The following is a 16949-nucleotide window of genomic DNA, read 5'->3' as shown; positions in this document are numbered from 1 at the left end:
AGTGAGCTTCTGTAAGCCTTAGTGGAGGATTGTCATTGTCCCTCGAACCAGGAAGGCTTTTCTATCAATCGGCAGTAAAAACCTAAAGCAGAGTGCTGAGTCATCTGCCGTGACCCAGATTTGAACCAGGGTTGCTGCGACCACAACGCAGAGTACTAACCACTACACGATCACGGCTGCGCTGCTGTTTTCTTGTGGATAAAGTTGTCTATCACTGGCAGCTGCTGCTTCCACCAAGACCCAAATCGAAAACCAGGCTGCTGAACCAGGACTGCTGTGAAACTGTCAAATGAATGTCCTGGGCATAAAATTGTCCACCAGTGCTCCTTGAAACTGATACAATTCATAAATGTTGAACATCAATTCAGTGGAAATTAGGTTTTCGAATATCCTGGAGATAGCATCTATCTTTTCCCATTTTTGTAAGAATTCATGTGCAAAAGTCATGTGAAAACAAAGGTTGAACTATACAATGAAAAGTAAGAGTTGAGCAAGCCAGGAGTCGAACATAGATTCTTCTGATCTGTAGTCAGACACGTTATCCATTGCGCCACAAGCCCCTCAAATGAAATTGAGCTTCTGTAAGCCTTAGTGGAGGATTGTCATTGTCCCTCGAAGAGGGAAGGCTTTTCTAGCAATCGGCAGTAAAAACCTAAAGCAGAGTGCTGAGTCAACTGCCGTGACCCGGATTTGAACCAGGGTTGCTGCGACCACAACGCAGAATACTAACCACTATACAATCACGGCTGCGCTTCTGCTTTCTTGTGGATAAAGTTGTCTATCCCTGTCAGCTGCTGCTTCCACCAAGACCCAAATCGAAAACCAGGCTGCTGAACCAGGACTGCTGTGAAACTGTCAAATGTCCTGGGCATAAAATCGTCCACCAGTGCTCCTTGAAACTGATACAATTCATAAATGTTGAAAATCAATTCAGTGGAAATTAGGTTTTCGAATATCCTGGAGATAGCATCTACCTTTTCCCATTTTTGTAAGAATTCATGTGCAAAAGTCAGGTGAAAACAAAGGTTGAACTATACAATGAAAAGTAAGAGTTGAGCTAGCCAGGAGCCGAACCTAGAATCTTCTGATCCGTAGTCAGACGCGTTATCCATTGCGCCACAAGCCCCTCAAAGGAAAGTGAGCTTCTGTAAGCCTTAGTGGAGGATTGTCATTGTCCCTCGAACCGGGAAGGCTTTTCTATCAATCGGCAGTAAAAACCTAAAGCAGAGTGCTGAGTCATCTGCCGTGACCCAGATTTGAACCAGGGTTGCTGCGACCACAACGCAGAGTACTAACCACTACACGATCACGGCTGCGCTGCTGTTTTCTTGTGGATAAAGTTGTCTATCACTGGCAGCTGCTGCTTCCACCAAGACCCAAATCGAAAACCAGGCTGCTGAACCAGGACTGCTGTGAAACTGTCAAATGAATGTCCTGGGTATAAAATTGTCCACCAGTGCTCCTTGAAACTGATACAATTCATAAATGTTGAACATCAATTCAGTGGAAATTAGGTTTTCGAATATCCTGGAGATAGCATCTACCTTTTCCCATTTTTGTAAGAATTCATGTGCAAAAGTCATGTGAAAACAAAGGTTGAACTATACAATGAAAAGTAAGAGTTGAGCTAGCCAGGAGTCGAACCTAGAATCTTCTGATCCGTAGTCAGACGCGTTATCCATTGCGCCACAAGCCCCTCAAATGAAAGTGAGCTTCTGTAAGCCTTAGTGGAGGATTGTCATTGTCCCTCGAACGGGGAAGGCTTTTCTATCAATCGGCAGTAAAAACCTAAAGCAGAGTGCTGAGTCATCTGCCGTGACCCGGATTTGAACCAGGGTTGCTGCGACCACAACGCAGAGTACTAACCACTATACGATCACGGCTGCGCTTCTGCTTTCTTGTGGATGAAGTTGTCTATCACTGTCAGCTGCTGCTTCCACCAAGACCCAAATCGAAAACCAGGCTGCTGAACCAGGACTGCTGTGAAACTGTCTAATGAATGTCCTGGGCATAAAATTGTCCACCAGTGCTCCTTGAAACTGATACAATTCATAAATGTTGAACATCAATTCAGTGGAAATTAGGTTTTCGAATATCCTGGAGATAGCATCTACCTTTTCCCATTTTTGTAAGAATTCATGTGCAAAAGTCATGTGAAAACAAAGGTTGAACTATATAATGAAAAGTAAGAGTTGAGCTAGCCAGGAGTCGAACCTAGAATCTTCTGATCCGTAGTCAGACGCGTTATCCATTGCGCCACAAGCCCCTCAAAGGAAAGTGAGCTTCTGTAAGCCTTAGTGGAGGATTGTCATTGTCCCTCGAACCAGGAAGGCTTTTCTATCAATCGGCAGTAAAAACCTAAAGCAGAGTGCAGAGTCATCTGCCGTGACCCAGATTTGAACCAGGGTTGCTGCGACCACAACGCAGAGTACTAACCACTACACGATCACGGCTGCGCTGCTGTTTTCTTGTGGATAAAGTTGTCTATCACTGGCAGCTGCTGCTTCCACCAAGACCCAAATCGAAAACCAGGCTGCTGAACCAGGACTGCTGTGAAACTGTCAAATGAATGTCCTGGGCATAAAATTGTCCACCAGTGCTCCTTGAAACTGATACAATTCATAAATGTTGAACATCAATTCAGTGGAAATTAGGTTTTCGAATATCCTGGAGATAGCATCTATCTTTTCCCATTTTTGTAAGAATTCATGTGCAAAAGTCATGTGAAAACAAAGGTTGAACTATACAATGAAAAGTAAGAGTTGAGCGAGCCAGGAGTCGAACATAGAATCTTCTGATCTGTAGTCAGACACGTTATCCATTGCGCCACAAGCCCCTCAAATGAAAGTGAGCTTCTGTAAGCCTTAGTGGAGGATTGTCATTGTCCCTCGAAGAGGGAAGGCTTTTCTAGCAATCGGCAGTAAAAACCTAAAGCAGAGTGCTGAGTCAACTGCCGTGACCCGGATTTGAACCAGGGTTGCTGCGACCACAACGCAGAATACTAACCACTATACAATCACGGCTGCGCTTCTGCTTTCTTGTGGATAAAGTTGTCTATCCCTGTCAGCTGCTGCTTCCACCAAGACCCAAATCGAAAACCAGGCTGCTGAACCAGGACTGCTGTGAAACTGTCAAATGTCCTGGGCATAAAATCGTCCACCAGTGCTCCTTGAAACTGATACAATTCATAAATGTTGAAAATCAATTCAGTGGAAATTAGGTTTTCGAATATCCTGGAGATAGCATCTACCTTTTCCCATTTTTGTAAGAATTCATGTGCAAAAGTCAGGTGAAAACAAAGGTTGAACTATACAATGAAAAGTAAGAGTTGAGCTAGCCAGGAGCCGAACCTAGAATCTTCTGATCCGTAGTCAGACGCGTTAGCCATTGCGCCACAAGCCCCTCAAAGGAAAGCGAGCTTCTGTAAGCCTTAGTGGAGGATTGTCATTGTCCCTCGAACGGGGAAGGCTTTTCTATCAATCGGCAGTAAAAACCTAAAGCAGAGTGCTGAGTCATCTGCCGTGACCCGGATTTGAACCAGGGTTGCTGCGACCACAACGCAGAGTACTAACCACTACACGATCACGGCTGCGCTGCTGTTTTCTTGTGGATAAAGTTGTCTATCACTGTCAGCTGCTGCTTCCACAAAGACCCAAATCGAAAACCAGGCTGCTGAACCAGGACTGCTGTGAAACTGTCAAATGAATGTCCTGGGTATAAAATTGTCCACCAGTGCTCCTTGAAACTGATACAATTCATAAATGTTGAACATCAATTCAGTGGAAATTAGGTTTTCGAATATCCTGGAGATAGCATCTATCTTTTCCCATTTTTGTAAGAATTCATGTGCAAAAGTCATGTGAAAACAAAGGTTGAACTATACAATGAAAAGTAAGAGTTGAGCGAGCCAGGAGTCGAACATAGAATCTTCTGATCTGTAGTCAGACACGTTATCCATTGCGCCACAAGCCCCTCAAACGAAAGTGAGCTTCTGTAAGCCTTAGTGGAGGATTGTCATTGTCCCTCGAAGAGGGAAGGCTTTTCTATCAATCGGCAGTAAAAACCTAAAGCAGAGTGCTGAGTCATCTGCCGTGACCCGGATTTGAACCAGGGTTGCTGCGACCACAACGCAGAATACTAACCACTATACAATCACGGCTGCGCTTCTGCTTTCTTGTGGATAAAGTTGTCTATCCCTGTCAGCTGCTGCTTCCACCAAGACCCAAATCGAAAACCAGGCTGCTGAACCAGGACTGCTGTGAAACTGTCAAATGTCCTGGGCATAAAATCGTCCACCAGTGCTCCTTGAAACTGATACAATTCATAAATGTTGAAAATCAATTCAGTGGAAATTAGGTTTTCGAATATCCTGGAGATAGCATCTACCTTTTCCCATTTTTGTAAGAATTCATGTGCAAAAGTCAGGTGAAAACAAAGGTTGAACTATACAATGAAAAGTAAGAGTTGAGCTAGCCAGGAGCCGAACCTAGAATCTTCTGATCCGTAATCAAACGCGTTATCCATTGCGCCACAAGCCCCTCAAAGGAAAGCGAGCTTCTGTAAGCCTTAGTGGAGGATTGTCATTGTCCCTCGAACAGGGAAGGCTTTTCTATCAATCGGCAGTAAAAACCTAAAGCAGAGTGCTGAGTCATCTGCCGTGACCCGGATTTGAACCAGGGTTGCTGCGACCACAACGCAGAGTACTAACCACTACACGATCACGGCTGCGCTGCTGTTTTCTTGTGGATAAAGTTGTCTATCACTGGCAGCTGCTGCTTCCACCAAGACCCAAATCGAAAACCAGGCTGCTGAACCAGGACTGCTGTGAAACTGTCAAATGAATGTCCTGGGTATAAAATTGTCCACCAGTGCTCCTTGAAACTGATACAATTCATAAATGTTGAACATCAATTCAGTGGAAATTAGGTTTTCGAATATCCTGGAGATAGCATCTACCTTTTCCCATTTTTGTAAGAATTCATGTGCAAAAGTCATGTGAAAACAAAGGTTGAACTATACAATGAAAAGTAAGAGTTGAGCTAGCCAGGAGTCGAACCTAGAATCTTCTGATCCGTAGTCAGACGCGTTATCCATTGCGCCACAAGCCCCTCAAATGAAAGTGAGCTTCTGTAAGCCTTAGTGGAGGATTGTCATTGTCCCTCGAACGGGGAAGGCTTTTCTATCAATCGGCAGTAAAAACCTAAAGCAGAGTGCTGAGTCATCTGCCGTGACCCGGATTTGAACCAGGGTTGCTGCGACCACAACGCAGAGTACTAACCACTATACGATCACGGCTGCGCTTCTGCTTTCTTGTGGATGAAGTTGTCTATCACTGTCAGCTGCTGCTTCCACCAAGACCCAAATCGAAAACCAGGCTGCTGAACCAGGACTGCTGTGAAACTGTCTAATGAATGTCCTGGGCATAAAATTGTCCACCAGTGCTCCTTGAAACTGATACAATTCATAAATGTTGAACATCAATTCAGTGGAAATTAGGTTTTCGAATATCCTGGAGATAGCATCTACCTTTTCCCATTTTTGTAAGAATTCATGTGCAAAAGTCATGTGAAAACAAAGGTTGAACTATATAATGAAAAGTAAGAGTTGAGCTAGCCAGGAGTCGAACCTAGAATCTTCTGATCCGTAGTCAGACGCGTTATCCATTGCGCCACAAGCCCCTCAAAGGAAAGTGAGCTTCTGTAAGCCTTAGTGGAGGATTGTCATTGTCCCTCGAACCAGGAAGGCTTTTCTATCAATCGGCAGTAAAAACCTAAAGCAGAGTGCTGAGTCATCTGCCGTGACCCAGATTTGAACCAGGGTTGCTGCGACCACAACGCAGAGTACTAACCACTACACGATCACGGCTGCGCTGCTGTTTTCTTGTGGATAAAGTTGTCTATCACTGGCAGCTGCTGCTTCCACCAAGACCCAAATCGAAAACCAGGCTGCTGAACCAGGACTGCTGTGAAACTGTCAAATGAATGTCCTGGGCATAAAATTGTCCACCAGTGCTCCTTGAAACTGATACAATTCATAAATGTTGAACATCAATTCAGTGGAAATTAGGTTTTCGAATATCCTGGAGATAGCATCTATCTTTTCCCATTTTTGTAAGAATTCATGTGCAAAAGTCATGTGAAAACAAAGGTTGAACTATACAATGAAAAGTAAGAGTTGAGCGAGCCAGGAGTCGAACATAGAATCTTCTGATCTGTAGTCAGACACGTTATCCATTGCGCCACAAGCCCCTCAAATGAAAGTGAGCTTCTGTAAGCCTTAGTGGAGGATTGTCATTGTCCCTCGAAGAGGGAAGGCTTTTCTAGCAATCGGCAGTAAAAACCTAAAGCAGAGTGCTGAGTCAACTGCCGTGACCCGGATTTGAACCAGGGTTGCTGCGACCACAACGCAGAATACTAACCACTATACAATCACGGCTGCGCTTCTGCTTTCTTGTGGATAAAGTTGTCTATCCCTGTCAGCTGCTGCTTCCACCAAGACCCAAATCGAAAACCAGGCTGCTGAACCAGGACTGCTGTGAAACTGTCAAATGTCCTGGGCATAAAATCGTCCACCAGTGCTCCTTGAAACTGATACAATTCATAAATGTTGAAAATCAATTCAGTGGAAATTAGGTTTTCGAATATCCTGGAGATAGCATCTACCTTTTCCCATTTTTGTAAGAATTCATGTGCAAAAGTCAGGTGAAAACAAAGGTTGAACTATACAATGAAAAGTAAGAGTTGAGCTAGCCAGGAGCCGAACCTAGAATCTTCTGATCCGTAGTCAGACGCGTTAGCCATTGCGCCACAAGCCCCTCAAAGGAAAGCGAGCTTCTGTAAGCCTTAGTGGAGGATTGTCATTGTCCCTCGAACGGGGAAGGCTTTTCTATCAATCGGCAGTAAAAACCTAAAGCAGAGTGCTGAGTCATCTGCCGTGACCCAGATTTGAACCAGGGTTGCTGCGACCACAACGCAGAGTACTAACCACTACACGATCACGGCTGCGCTGCTGTTTTCTTGTGGATAAAGTTGTCTATCACTGGCAGCTGCTGCTTCCACCAAGACCCAAATCGAAAACCAGGCTGCTGAACCAGGACTGCTGTGAAACTGTCAAATGAATGTCCTGGGTATAAAATTGTCCACCAGTGCTCCTTGAAACTGATACAATTCATAAATGTTGAACATCAATTCAGTGGAAATTAGGTTTTCGAATATCCTGGAGATAGCATCTACCTTTTCCCATTTTTGTAAGAATTCATGTGCAAAAGTCATGTGAAAACAAAGGTTGAACTATACAATGAAAAGTAAGAGTTGAGCTAGCCAGGAGTCGAACCTAGAATCTTCTGATCCGTAGTCAGACGCGTTATCCATTGCGCCACAAGCCCCTCAAATGAAAGTGAGCTTCTGTAAGCCTTAGTGGAGGATTGTCATTGTCCCTCGAACGGGGAAGGCTTTTCTATCAATCGGCAGTAAAAACCTAAAGCAGAGTGCTGAGTCATCTGCCGTGACCCGGATTTGAACCAGGGTTGCTGCGACCACAACGCAGAGTACTAACCACTATACGATCACGGCTGCGCTTCTGCTTTCTTGTGGATGAAGTTGTCTATCACTGTCAGCTGCTGCTTCCACCAAGACCCAAATCGAAAACCAGGCTGCTGAACCAGGACTGCTGTGAAACTGTCTAATGAATGTCCTGGGCATAAAATTGTCCACCAGTGCTCCTTGAAACTGATACAATTCATAAATGTTGAACATCAATTCAGTGGAAATTAGGTTTTCGAATATCCTGGAGATAGCATCTACCTTTTCCCATTTTTGTAAGAATTCATGTGCAAAAGTCATGTGAAAACAAAGGTTGAACTATATAATGAAAAGTAAGAGTTGAGCTAGCCATTAGTCGAACCTAGAATCTTCTGATCCGTAGTCAGACGCGTTATCCATTGCGCCACAAGCCCCTCAAAGGAAAGTGAGCTTCTGTAAGCCTTAGTGGAGGATTGTCATTGTCCCTCGAACCAGGAAGGCTTTTCTATCAATCGGCAGTAAAAACCTAAAGCAGAGTGCTGAGTCATCTGCCGTGACCCAGATTTGAACCAGGGTTGCTGCGACCACAACGCAGAGTACTAACCACTACACGATCACGGCTGCGCTGCTGTTTTCTTGTGGATAAAGTTGTCTATCACTGGCAGCTGCTGCTTCCACCAAGACCCAAATCGAAAACCAGGCTGCTGAACCAGGACTGCTGTGAAACTGTCAAATGAATGTCCTGGGCATAAAATTGTCCACCAGTGCTCCTTGAAACTGATACAATTCATAAATGTTGAACATCAATTCAGTGGAAATTAGGTTTTCGAATATCCTGGAGATAGCATCTATCTTTTCCCATTTTTGTAAGAATTCATGTGCAAAAGTCATGTGAAAACAAAGGTTGAACTATACAATGAAAAGTAAGAGTTGAGCGAGCCAGGAGTCGAACATAGAATCTTCTGATCTGTAGTCAGACACGTTATCCATTGCGCCACAAGCCCCTCAAATGAAATTGAGCTTCTGTAAGCCTTAGTGGAGGATTGTCATTGTCCCTCGAAGAGGGAAGGCTTTTCTAGCAATCGGCAGTAAAAACCTAAAGCAGAGTGCTGAGTCAACTGCCGTGACCCGGATTTGAACCAGGGTTGCTGCGACCACAACGCAGAATACTAACCACTATACAATCACGGCTGCGCTTCTGCTTTCTTGTGGATAAAGTTGTCTATCCCTGTCAGCTGCTGCTTCCACCAAGACCCAAATCGAAAACCAGGCTGCTGAACCAGGACTGCTGTGAAACTGTCAAATGTCCTGGGCATAAAATCGTCCACCAGTGCTCCTTGAAACTGATACAATTCATAAATGTTGAAAATCAATTCAGTGGAAATTAGGTTTTCGAATATCCTGGAGATAGCATCTACCTTTTCCCATTTTTGTAAGAATTCATGTGCAAAAGTCAGGTGAAAACAAAGGTTGAACTATACAATGAAAAGTAAGAGTTGAGCTAGCCAGGAGCCGAACCTAGAATCTTCTGATCCGTAGTCAGACGCGTTATCCATTGCGCCACAAGCCCCTCAAAGGAAAGTGAGCTTCTGTAAGCCTTAGTGGAGGATTGTCATTGTCCCTCGAACCGGGAAGGCTTTTCTATCAATCGGCAGTAAAAACCTAAAGCAGAGTGCTGAGTCATCTGCCGTGACCCAGATTTGAACCAGGGTTGCTGCGACCACAACGCAGAGTACTAACCACTACACGATCACGGCTGCGCTGCTGTTTTCTTGTGGATAAAGTTGTCTATCACTGGCAGCTGCTGCTTCCACCAAGACCCAAATCGAAAACCAGGCTGCTGAACCAGGACTGCTGTGAAACTGTCAAATGAATGTCCTGGGTATAAAATTGTCCACCAGTGCTCCTTGAAACTGATACAATTCATAAATGTTGAACATCAATTCAGTGGAAATTAGGTTTTCGAATATCCTGGAGATAGCATCTACCTTTTCCCATTTTTGTAAGAATTCATGTGCAAAAGTCATGTGAAAACAAAGGTTGAACTATACAATGAAAAGTAAGAGTTGAGCTAGCCAGGAGTCGAACCTAGAATCTTCTGATCCGTAGTCAGACGCGTTATCCATTGCGCCACAAGCCCCTCAAATGAAAGTGAGCTTCTGTAAGCCTTAGTGGAGGATTGTCATTGTCCCTCGAACGGGGAAGGCTTTTCTATCAATCGGCAGTAAAAACCTAAAGCAGAGTGCTGAGTCATCTGCCGTGACCCGGATTTGAACCAGGGTTGCTGCGACCACAACGCAGAGTACTAACCACTATACGATCACGGCTGCGCTTCTGCTTTCTTGTGGATGAAGTTGTCTATCACTGTCAGCTGCTGCTTCCACCAAGACCCAAATCGAAAACCAGGCTGCTGAACCAGGACTGCTGTGAAACTGTCTAATGAATGTCCTGGGCATAAAATTGTCCACCAGTGCTCCTTGAAACTGATACAATTCATAAATGTTGAACATCAATTCAGTGGAAATTAGGTTTTCGAATATCCTGGAGATAGCATCTACCTTTTCCCATTTTTGTAAGAATTCATGTGCAAAAGTCATGTGAAAACAAAGGTTGAACTATATAATGAAAAGTAAGAGTTGAGCTTGCCAGGAGTCGAACCTAGAATCTTCTGATCCGTAGTCAGACGCGTTATCCATTGCGCCACAAGCCCCTCAAAGGAAAGTGAGCTTCTGTAAGCCTTAGTGGAGGATTGTCATTGTCCCTCGAACCAGGAAGGCTTTTCTATCAATCGGCAGTAAAAACCTAAAGCAGAGTGCTGAGTCATCTGCCGTGACCCAGATTTGAACCAGGGTTGCTGCGACCACAACGCAGAGTACTAACCACTACACGATCACGGCTGCGCTGCTGTTTTCTTGTGGATAAAGTTGTCTATCACTGGCAGCTGCTGCTTCCACCAAGACCCAAATCGAAAACCAGGCTGCTGAACCAGGACTGCTGTGAAACTGTCAAATGAATGTCCTGGGCATAAAATTGTCCACCAGTGCTCCTTGAAACTGATACAATTCATAAATGTTGAACATCAATTCAGTGGAAATTAGGTTTTCGAATATCCTGGAGATAGCATCTATCTTTTCCCATTTTTGTAAGAATTCATGTGCAAAAGTCATGTGAAAACAAAGGTTGAACTATACAATGAAAAGTAAGAGTTGAGCGAGCCAGGAGTCGAACATAGAATCTTCTGATCTGTAGTCAGACACGTTATCCATTGCGCCACAAGCCCCTCAAATGAAAGTGAGCTTCTGTAAGCCTTAGTGGAGGATTGTCATTGTCCCTCGAAGAGGGAAGGCTTTTCTAGCAATCGGCAGTAAAAACCTAAAGCAGAGTGCTGAGTCAACTGCCGTGACCCGGATTTGAACCAGGGTTGCTGCGACCACAACGCAGAATACTAACCACTATACAATCACGGCTGCGCTTCTGCTTTCTTGTGGATAAAGTTGTCTATCCCTGTCAGCTGCTGCTTCCACCAAGACCCAAATCGAAAACCAGGCTGCTGAACCAGGACTGCTGTGAAACTGTCAAATGTCCTGGGCATAAAATCGTCCACCAGTGCTCCTTGAAACTGATACAATTCATAAATGTTGAAAATCAATTCAGTGGAAATTAGGTTTTCGAATATCCTGGAGATAGCATCTACCTTTTCCCATTTTTGTAAGAATTCATGTGCAAAAGTCAGGTGAAAACAAAGGTTGAACTATACAATGAAAAGTAAGAGTTGAGCTAGCCAGGAGCCGAACCTAGAATCTTCTGATCCGTAGTCAGACGCGTTAGCCATTGCGCCACAAGCCCCTCAAAGGAAAGCGAGCTTCTGTAAGCCTTAGTGGAGGATTGTCATTGTCCCTCGAACGGGGAAGGCTTTTCTATCAATCGGCAGTAAAAACCTAAAGCAGAGTGCTGAGTCATCTGCCGTGACCCGGATTTGAACCAGGGTTGCTGCGACCACAACGCAGAGTACTAACCACTACACGATCACGGCTGCGCTGCTGTTTTCTTGTGGATAAAGTTGTCTATCACTGTCAGCTGCTGCTTCCACAAAGACCCAAATCGAAAACCAGGCTGCTGAACCAGGACTGCTGTGAAACTGTCAAATGAATGTCCTGGGTATAAAATTGTCCACCAGTGCTCCTTGAAACTGATACAATTCATAAATGTTGAACATCAATTCAGTGGAAATTAGGTTTTCGAATATCCTGGAGATAGCATCTATCTTTTCCCATTTTTGTAAGAATTCATGTGCAAAAGTCATGTGAAAACAAAGGTTGAACTATACAATGAAAAGTAAGAGTTGAGCGAGCCAGGAGTCGAACATAGAATCTTCTGATCTGTAGTCAGACACGTTATCCATTGCGCCACAAGCCCCTCAAACGAAAGTGAGCTTCTGTAAGCCTTAGTGGAGGATTGTCATTGTCCCTCGAAGAGGGAAGGCTTTTCTATCAATCGGCAGTAAAAACCTAAAGCAGAGTGCTGAGTCATCTGCCGTGACCCGGATTTGAACCAGGGTTGCTGCGACCACAACGCAGAATACTAACCACTATACAATCACGGCTGCGCTTCTGCTTTCTTGTGGATAAAGTTGTCTATCCCTGTCAGCTGCTGCTTCCACCAAGACCCAAATCGAAAACCAGGCTGCTGAACCAGGACTGCTGTGAAACTGTCAAATGTCCTGGGCATAAAATCGTCCACCAGTGCTCCTTGAAACTGATACAATTCATAAATGTTGAAAATCAATTCAGTGGAAATTAGGTTTTCGAATATCCTGGAGATAGCATCTACCTTTTCCCATTTTTGTAAGAATTCATGTGCAAAAGTCAGGTGAAAACAAAGGTTGAACTATACAATGAAAAGTAAGAGTTGAGCTAGCCAGGAGCCGAACCTAGAATCTTCTGATCCGTAATCAAACGCGTTATCCATTGCGCCACAAGCCCCTCAAAGGAAAGCGAGCTTCTGTAAGCCTTAGTGGAGGATTGTCATTGTCCCTCGAACAGGGAAGGCTTTTCTATCAATCGGCAGTAAAAACCTAAAGCAGAGTGCTGAGTCATCTGCCGTGCCCCGGATTTGAACCAGGGTTGCTGCGACCACAACGCAGAGTACTAACCACTACACGATCACGGCTGCGCTGCTGTTTTCTTGTGGATAAAGTTGTCTATCACTGTCAGCTGCTGCTTCCACAAAGACCCAAATCGAAAACCAGGCTGCTGAACCAGGACTGCTGTGAAACTGTCAAATGAATGTCCTGGGTATAAAATTGTCCACCAGTGCTCCTTGAAACTGATACAATTCATAAATGTTGAACATCAATTCAGTGGAAATTAGGTTTTCGAATATCCTGGAGATAGCATCTACCTTTTCCCATTTTTGTAAGAATTCATGTGCAAAAGTCATGTGAAAACAAAGGTTGAACTATACAATGAAAAGTAAGAGTTGAGCTAGCCAGGAGTCGAACCTAGAATCTTCTGATCCGTAGTCAGATGCGTTATCCATTGCGCCACAAGCCCCTCAAATGAAAGTGAGCTTCTGTAAGCCTTAGTGGAGGATTGTCATTGTCCCTCGAACGGGGAAGGCTTTTCTATCAATCGGCAGTAAAAACCTAAAGCAGAGTGCTGAGTCATCTGCCGTGACCCGGATTTGAACCAGGGTTGCTGCGACCACAACGCAGAGTACTAACCACTATACGATCACGGCTGCGCTTCTGCTTTCTTGTGGATGAAGTTGTCTATCACTGTCAGCTGCTGCTTCCACCAAGACCCAAATCGAAAACCAGGCTGCTGAACCAGGACTGCTGTGAAACTGTCTAATGAATGTCCTGGGCATAAAATTGTCCACCAGTGCTCCTTGAAACTGATACAATTCATAAATGTTGAACATCAATTCAGTGGAAATTAGGTTTTCGAATATCCTGGAGATAGCATCTACCTTTTCCCATTTTTGTAAGAATTCATGTGCAAAAGTCATGTGAAAACAAAGGTTGAACTATATAATGAAAAGTAAGAGTTGAGCTAGCCAGGAGTCGAACCTAGAAACTTCTGATCCGTAGTCAGACGCGTTATCCATTGCGCCACAAGCCCCTCAAAGGAAAGTGAGCTTCTGTAAGCCTTAGTGGAGGATTGTCATTGTCCCTCGAACGGGGAAGGCTTTTCTATCAATCGGCAGTAAAAACCTAAAGCAGAGTGCTGAGTCATCTGCCGTGACCCGGATTTGAACCAGGGTTGCTGCGACCACAACGCAGAGTACTAACCACAACACGATCACGGCTGCGCTGCTGTTTTCTTGTGGATAAAGTTGTCTATCACTGGCAGCTGCTGCTTCCACCAAGACCCAAATCGAAAACCAGGCTGCTGAACCAGGACTGCTGTGAAACTGTCAAATGAATGTCCTGGGCATAAAATTGTCCACCAGTGCTCCTTGAAACTGATACAATTCATAAATGTTGAACATCAATTCAGTGGAAATTAGGTTTTCGAATATCCTGGAGATAGCATCTATCTTTTCCCATTTTTGTAAGAATTCATGTGCAAATGTCATGTGAAAACAAAGGTTGAACTATACAATGAAAAGTAAGAGTTGAGCGAGCCAGGAGTCGAACATAGAATCTTCTGATCTGTAGTCAGACACGTTATCCATTGCGCCACAAGCCCCTTAAATGAAAGTGAGCTTCTGTAAGCCTTAGTGGAGGATTGTCATTGTCCCTCGAAGAGGGAAGGCTTTTCTAGCAATCGGCAGTAAAAACCTAAAGCAGAGTGCTGAGTCAACTGCCGTGACCCGGATTTGAACCAGGGTTGCTGCGACCACAACGCAGAATACTAACCACTATACAATCACGGCTGCGCTTCTGCTTTCTTGTGGATAAAGTTGTCTATCCCTGTCAGCTGCTGCTTCCACCAAGACCCAAATCGAAAACCAGGCTGCTGAACCAGGACTGCTGTGAAACTGTCAAATGTCCTGGGCATAAAATCGTCCACCAGTGCTCCTTGAAACTGATACAATTCATAAATGTTGAAAATCAATTCAGTGGAAATTAGGTTTTCGAATATCCTGGAGATAGCATCTACCTTTTCCCATTTTTGTAAGAATTCATGTGCAAAAGTCAGGTGAAAACAAAGGTTGAACTATACAATGAAAAGTAAGAGTTGAGCTAGCCAGGAGCCGAACCTAGAATCTTCTGATCCGTAGTCAGACGCGTTAGCCATTGCGCCACAAGCCCCTCAAAGGAAAGCGAGCTTCTGTAAGCCTTAGTGGAGGATTGTCATTGTCCCTCGAACGGGGAAGGCTTTTCTATCAATCGGCAGTAAAAACCTAAAGCAGAGTGCTGAGTCATCTGCCGTGACCCGGATTTGAACCAGGGTTGCTGCGACCACAACGCAGAGTACTAACCACTACACGATCACGGCTGCGCTGCTGTTTTCTTGTGGATAAAGTTGTCTATCACTGTCAGCTGCTGCTTCCACAAAGACCCAAATCGAAAACCAGGCTGCTGAACCAGGACTGCTGTGAAACTGTCAAATGAATGTCCTGGGTATAAAATTGTCCACCAGTGCTCCTTGAAACTGATACAATTCATAAATGTTGAACATCAATTCAGTGGAAATTAGGTTTTCGAATATCCTGGAGATAGCATCTATCTTTTCCCATTTTTGTAAGAATTCATGTGCAAAAGTCATGTGAAAACAAAGGTTGAACTATACAATGAAAAGTAAGAGTTGAGCGAGCCAGGAGTCGAACCTAGAATCTTCTGATCTGTAGTCAGACACGTTATCCATTGCGCCACAAGCCCCTCAAATGAAAGTGAGCTTCTGTAAGCCTTAGTGGAGGATTGTCATTGTCCCTCGAACGGGGAAGGCTTTTCTATCAATCGGCAGTAAAAACCTAAAGCAGAGTGCTTAGTCATCTGCCGTGACCCGGATTTGAACCAGGGTTGCTGCGACCACAACGCAGAGTACTAACCACTATACGATCACGGCTGCGCTTCTGCTTTCTTGTGGATGAAGTTGTCTATCACTGTCAGCTGCTGCTTCCACCAAGGCCCAAATCGAAAACCAGGCTGCTGAACCAGGACTGCTGTGAAACTGTCTAATGAATGTCCTGGGCATAAAATTGTCCACCAGTGCTCCTTGAAACTGATACAATTCATAAATGTTGAACATCAATTCAGTGGAAATTAGGTTTTCGAATATCCTGGAGATAGCATCTACCTTTTCCCATTTTTGTAAGAATTCATGTGCAAAAGTCATGTGAAAACAAAGGTTGAACTATATAATGAAAAGTAAGAGTTGAGCTAGCCAGTAGTCGAACCTAGAATCTTCTGATCCGTAGTCAGACGCGTTATCCATTGCGCCACAAGCCCCTCAAAGGAAAGTGAGCTTCTGTAAGCCTTAGTGGAGGATTGTCATTGTCCCTCGAACCGGGAAGGCTTTTCTATCAATCGGCAGTAAAAACCTAAAGCAGAGTGCTGAGTCATCTGCCGTGACCCAGATTTGAACCAGGGTTGCTGCGACCACAACGCAGAGTACTAACCACTACACGATCACGGCTGCGCTGCTGTTTTCTTGTGGATAAAGTTGTCTATCACTGGCAGCTGCTGCTTCCACCAAGACCCAAATCGAAAACCAGGCTGCTGAACCAGGACTGCTGTGAAACTGTCAAATGAATGTCCTGGGTATAAAATTGTCCACCAGTGCTCCTTGAAACTGATACAATTCATAAATGTTGAACATCAATTCAGTGGAAATTAGGTTTTCGAATATCCTGGAGATAGCATCTACCTTTTCCCATTTTTGTAAGAATTCATGTGCAAAAGTCATGTGAAAACAAAGGTTGAACTATACAATGAAAAGTAAGAGTTGAGCTAGCCAGGAGTCGAACCTAGAATCTTCTGATCCGTAGTCAGACGCGTTATCCATTGCGCCACAAGCCCCTCAAATGAAAGTGAGCTTCTGTAAGCCTTAGTGGAGGATTGTCATTGTCCCTCGAACGGGGAAGGCTTTTCTATCAATCGGCAGTAAAAACCTAAAGCAGAGTGCTGAGTCATCTGCCGTGACCCGGATTTGAACCAGGGTTGCTGCGACCACAACGCAGAGTACTAACCACTATACGATCACGGCTGCGCTTCTGCTTTCTTGTGGATGAAGTTGTCTATCACTGTCAGCTGCTGCTTCCACCAAGACCCAAATCGAAAACCAGGCTGCTGAACCAGGACTGCTGTGAAACTGTCTAATGAATGTCCTGGGCATAAAATTGTCCACCAGTGCTCCTTGAAACTGATACAATTCATAAATGTTGAACATCAATTCAGTGGAAATTAGGTTTTCGAATATCCTGGAGATAGCATCTACCTTTTCCCATTTTTGTAAGAATTCATGTGCAAAAGTCATGTGA

At 44.4% G+C, this 16949-nt stretch overlaps 29 non-coding genes across 29 annotated transcripts; all 29 read right to left on the bottom strand.

The window, feature by feature from the left end:
• Nucleotides 1-675: 675 nt before the first annotated feature.
• trnah-gug (transfer RNA histidin (anticodon GUG)) lies at nucleotides 676-747 on the bottom strand. The gene has a single exon. It is a non-coding gene; the product is annotated as a tRNA-His (tRNA).
• An 876-nt stretch (nucleotides 748-1623) lies between these two features.
• Nucleotides 1624-1696, bottom strand: trnar-acg (transfer RNA arginine (anticodon ACG)). Its single transcript has one exon. It is a non-coding gene; the product is annotated as a tRNA-Arg (tRNA).
• Nucleotides 1697-1811: 115 nt separating this feature from the next.
• trnah-gug (transfer RNA histidin (anticodon GUG)) lies at nucleotides 1812-1883 on the bottom strand. Its single transcript has one exon. It is a non-coding gene; the product is annotated as a tRNA-His (tRNA).
• Nucleotides 1884-2193: 310 nt separating this feature from the next.
• Nucleotides 2194-2266, bottom strand: trnar-acg (transfer RNA arginine (anticodon ACG)). The gene has a single exon. It is a non-coding gene; the product is annotated as a tRNA-Arg (tRNA).
• Nucleotides 2267-2951: 685 nt separating this feature from the next.
• On the bottom strand, nucleotides 2952-3023 carry trnah-gug (transfer RNA histidin (anticodon GUG)). The gene has a single exon. It is a non-coding gene; the product is annotated as a tRNA-His (tRNA).
• Nucleotides 3024-3517: 494 nt separating this feature from the next.
• On the bottom strand, nucleotides 3518-3589 carry trnah-gug (transfer RNA histidin (anticodon GUG)). The gene has a single exon. It is a non-coding gene; the product is annotated as a tRNA-His (tRNA).
• A 498-nt stretch (nucleotides 3590-4087) lies between these two features.
• On the bottom strand, nucleotides 4088-4159 carry trnah-gug (transfer RNA histidin (anticodon GUG)). Its single transcript has one exon. It is a non-coding gene; the product is annotated as a tRNA-His (tRNA).
• Nucleotides 4160-4653: 494 nt separating this feature from the next.
• Nucleotides 4654-4725, bottom strand: trnah-gug (transfer RNA histidin (anticodon GUG)). Its single transcript has one exon. It is a non-coding gene; the product is annotated as a tRNA-His (tRNA).
• A 310-nt stretch (nucleotides 4726-5035) lies between these two features.
• Nucleotides 5036-5108, bottom strand: trnar-acg (transfer RNA arginine (anticodon ACG)). The gene has a single exon. It is a non-coding gene; the product is annotated as a tRNA-Arg (tRNA).
• A 115-nt stretch (nucleotides 5109-5223) lies between these two features.
• Nucleotides 5224-5295, bottom strand: trnah-gug (transfer RNA histidin (anticodon GUG)). The gene has a single exon. It is a non-coding gene; the product is annotated as a tRNA-His (tRNA).
• Nucleotides 5296-5605: 310 nt separating this feature from the next.
• Nucleotides 5606-5678, bottom strand: trnar-acg (transfer RNA arginine (anticodon ACG)). The gene has a single exon. It is a non-coding gene; the product is annotated as a tRNA-Arg (tRNA).
• A 685-nt stretch (nucleotides 5679-6363) lies between these two features.
• trnah-gug (transfer RNA histidin (anticodon GUG)) lies at nucleotides 6364-6435 on the bottom strand. The gene has a single exon. It is a non-coding gene; the product is annotated as a tRNA-His (tRNA).
• Nucleotides 6436-7311: 876 nt separating this feature from the next.
• Nucleotides 7312-7384, bottom strand: trnar-acg (transfer RNA arginine (anticodon ACG)). The gene has a single exon. It is a non-coding gene; the product is annotated as a tRNA-Arg (tRNA).
• A 115-nt stretch (nucleotides 7385-7499) lies between these two features.
• On the bottom strand, nucleotides 7500-7571 carry trnah-gug (transfer RNA histidin (anticodon GUG)). The gene has a single exon. It is a non-coding gene; the product is annotated as a tRNA-His (tRNA).
• A 1068-nt stretch (nucleotides 7572-8639) lies between these two features.
• Nucleotides 8640-8711, bottom strand: trnah-gug (transfer RNA histidin (anticodon GUG)). The gene has a single exon. It is a non-coding gene; the product is annotated as a tRNA-His (tRNA).
• An 876-nt stretch (nucleotides 8712-9587) lies between these two features.
• Nucleotides 9588-9660, bottom strand: trnar-acg (transfer RNA arginine (anticodon ACG)). Its single transcript has one exon. It is a non-coding gene; the product is annotated as a tRNA-Arg (tRNA).
• Nucleotides 9661-9775: 115 nt separating this feature from the next.
• trnah-gug (transfer RNA histidin (anticodon GUG)) lies at nucleotides 9776-9847 on the bottom strand. Its single transcript has one exon. It is a non-coding gene; the product is annotated as a tRNA-His (tRNA).
• Nucleotides 9848-10157: 310 nt separating this feature from the next.
• On the bottom strand, nucleotides 10158-10230 carry trnar-acg (transfer RNA arginine (anticodon ACG)). Its single transcript has one exon. It is a non-coding gene; the product is annotated as a tRNA-Arg (tRNA).
• Nucleotides 10231-10915: 685 nt separating this feature from the next.
• trnah-gug (transfer RNA histidin (anticodon GUG)) lies at nucleotides 10916-10987 on the bottom strand. Its single transcript has one exon. It is a non-coding gene; the product is annotated as a tRNA-His (tRNA).
• A 494-nt stretch (nucleotides 10988-11481) lies between these two features.
• trnah-gug (transfer RNA histidin (anticodon GUG)) lies at nucleotides 11482-11553 on the bottom strand. The gene has a single exon. It is a non-coding gene; the product is annotated as a tRNA-His (tRNA).
• Nucleotides 11554-12051: 498 nt separating this feature from the next.
• On the bottom strand, nucleotides 12052-12123 carry trnah-gug (transfer RNA histidin (anticodon GUG)). Its single transcript has one exon. It is a non-coding gene; the product is annotated as a tRNA-His (tRNA).
• Nucleotides 12124-12999: 876 nt separating this feature from the next.
• On the bottom strand, nucleotides 13000-13072 carry trnar-acg (transfer RNA arginine (anticodon ACG)). The gene has a single exon. It is a non-coding gene; the product is annotated as a tRNA-Arg (tRNA).
• Nucleotides 13073-13187: 115 nt separating this feature from the next.
• On the bottom strand, nucleotides 13188-13259 carry trnah-gug (transfer RNA histidin (anticodon GUG)). Its single transcript has one exon. It is a non-coding gene; the product is annotated as a tRNA-His (tRNA).
• A 310-nt stretch (nucleotides 13260-13569) lies between these two features.
• Nucleotides 13570-13642, bottom strand: trnar-acg (transfer RNA arginine (anticodon ACG)). The gene has a single exon. It is a non-coding gene; the product is annotated as a tRNA-Arg (tRNA).
• A 685-nt stretch (nucleotides 13643-14327) lies between these two features.
• Nucleotides 14328-14399, bottom strand: trnah-gug (transfer RNA histidin (anticodon GUG)). Its single transcript has one exon. It is a non-coding gene; the product is annotated as a tRNA-His (tRNA).
• A 494-nt stretch (nucleotides 14400-14893) lies between these two features.
• Nucleotides 14894-14965, bottom strand: trnah-gug (transfer RNA histidin (anticodon GUG)). The gene has a single exon. It is a non-coding gene; the product is annotated as a tRNA-His (tRNA).
• Nucleotides 14966-15463: 498 nt separating this feature from the next.
• trnah-gug (transfer RNA histidin (anticodon GUG)) lies at nucleotides 15464-15535 on the bottom strand. Its single transcript has one exon. It is a non-coding gene; the product is annotated as a tRNA-His (tRNA).
• Nucleotides 15536-16415: 880 nt separating this feature from the next.
• On the bottom strand, nucleotides 16416-16488 carry trnar-acg (transfer RNA arginine (anticodon ACG)). The gene has a single exon. It is a non-coding gene; the product is annotated as a tRNA-Arg (tRNA).
• Nucleotides 16489-16603: 115 nt separating this feature from the next.
• On the bottom strand, nucleotides 16604-16675 carry trnah-gug (transfer RNA histidin (anticodon GUG)). The gene has a single exon. It is a non-coding gene; the product is annotated as a tRNA-His (tRNA).
• Nucleotides 16676-16949: the final 274 nt, after the last annotated feature.

This window comes from Festucalex cinctus, chromosome 1 (genome assembly GCF_051991245.1).
Source record: "Festucalex cinctus isolate MCC-2025b chromosome 1, RoL_Fcin_1.0, whole genome shotgun sequence".
NCBI classification, from domain to species: domain Eukaryota; kingdom Metazoa; phylum Chordata; class Actinopteri; order Syngnathiformes; family Syngnathidae; genus Festucalex; species Festucalex cinctus.
Note: the sequence above shows the minus strand (reverse complement) of the source record. Positions and strands in the feature narration are given on the sequence as shown.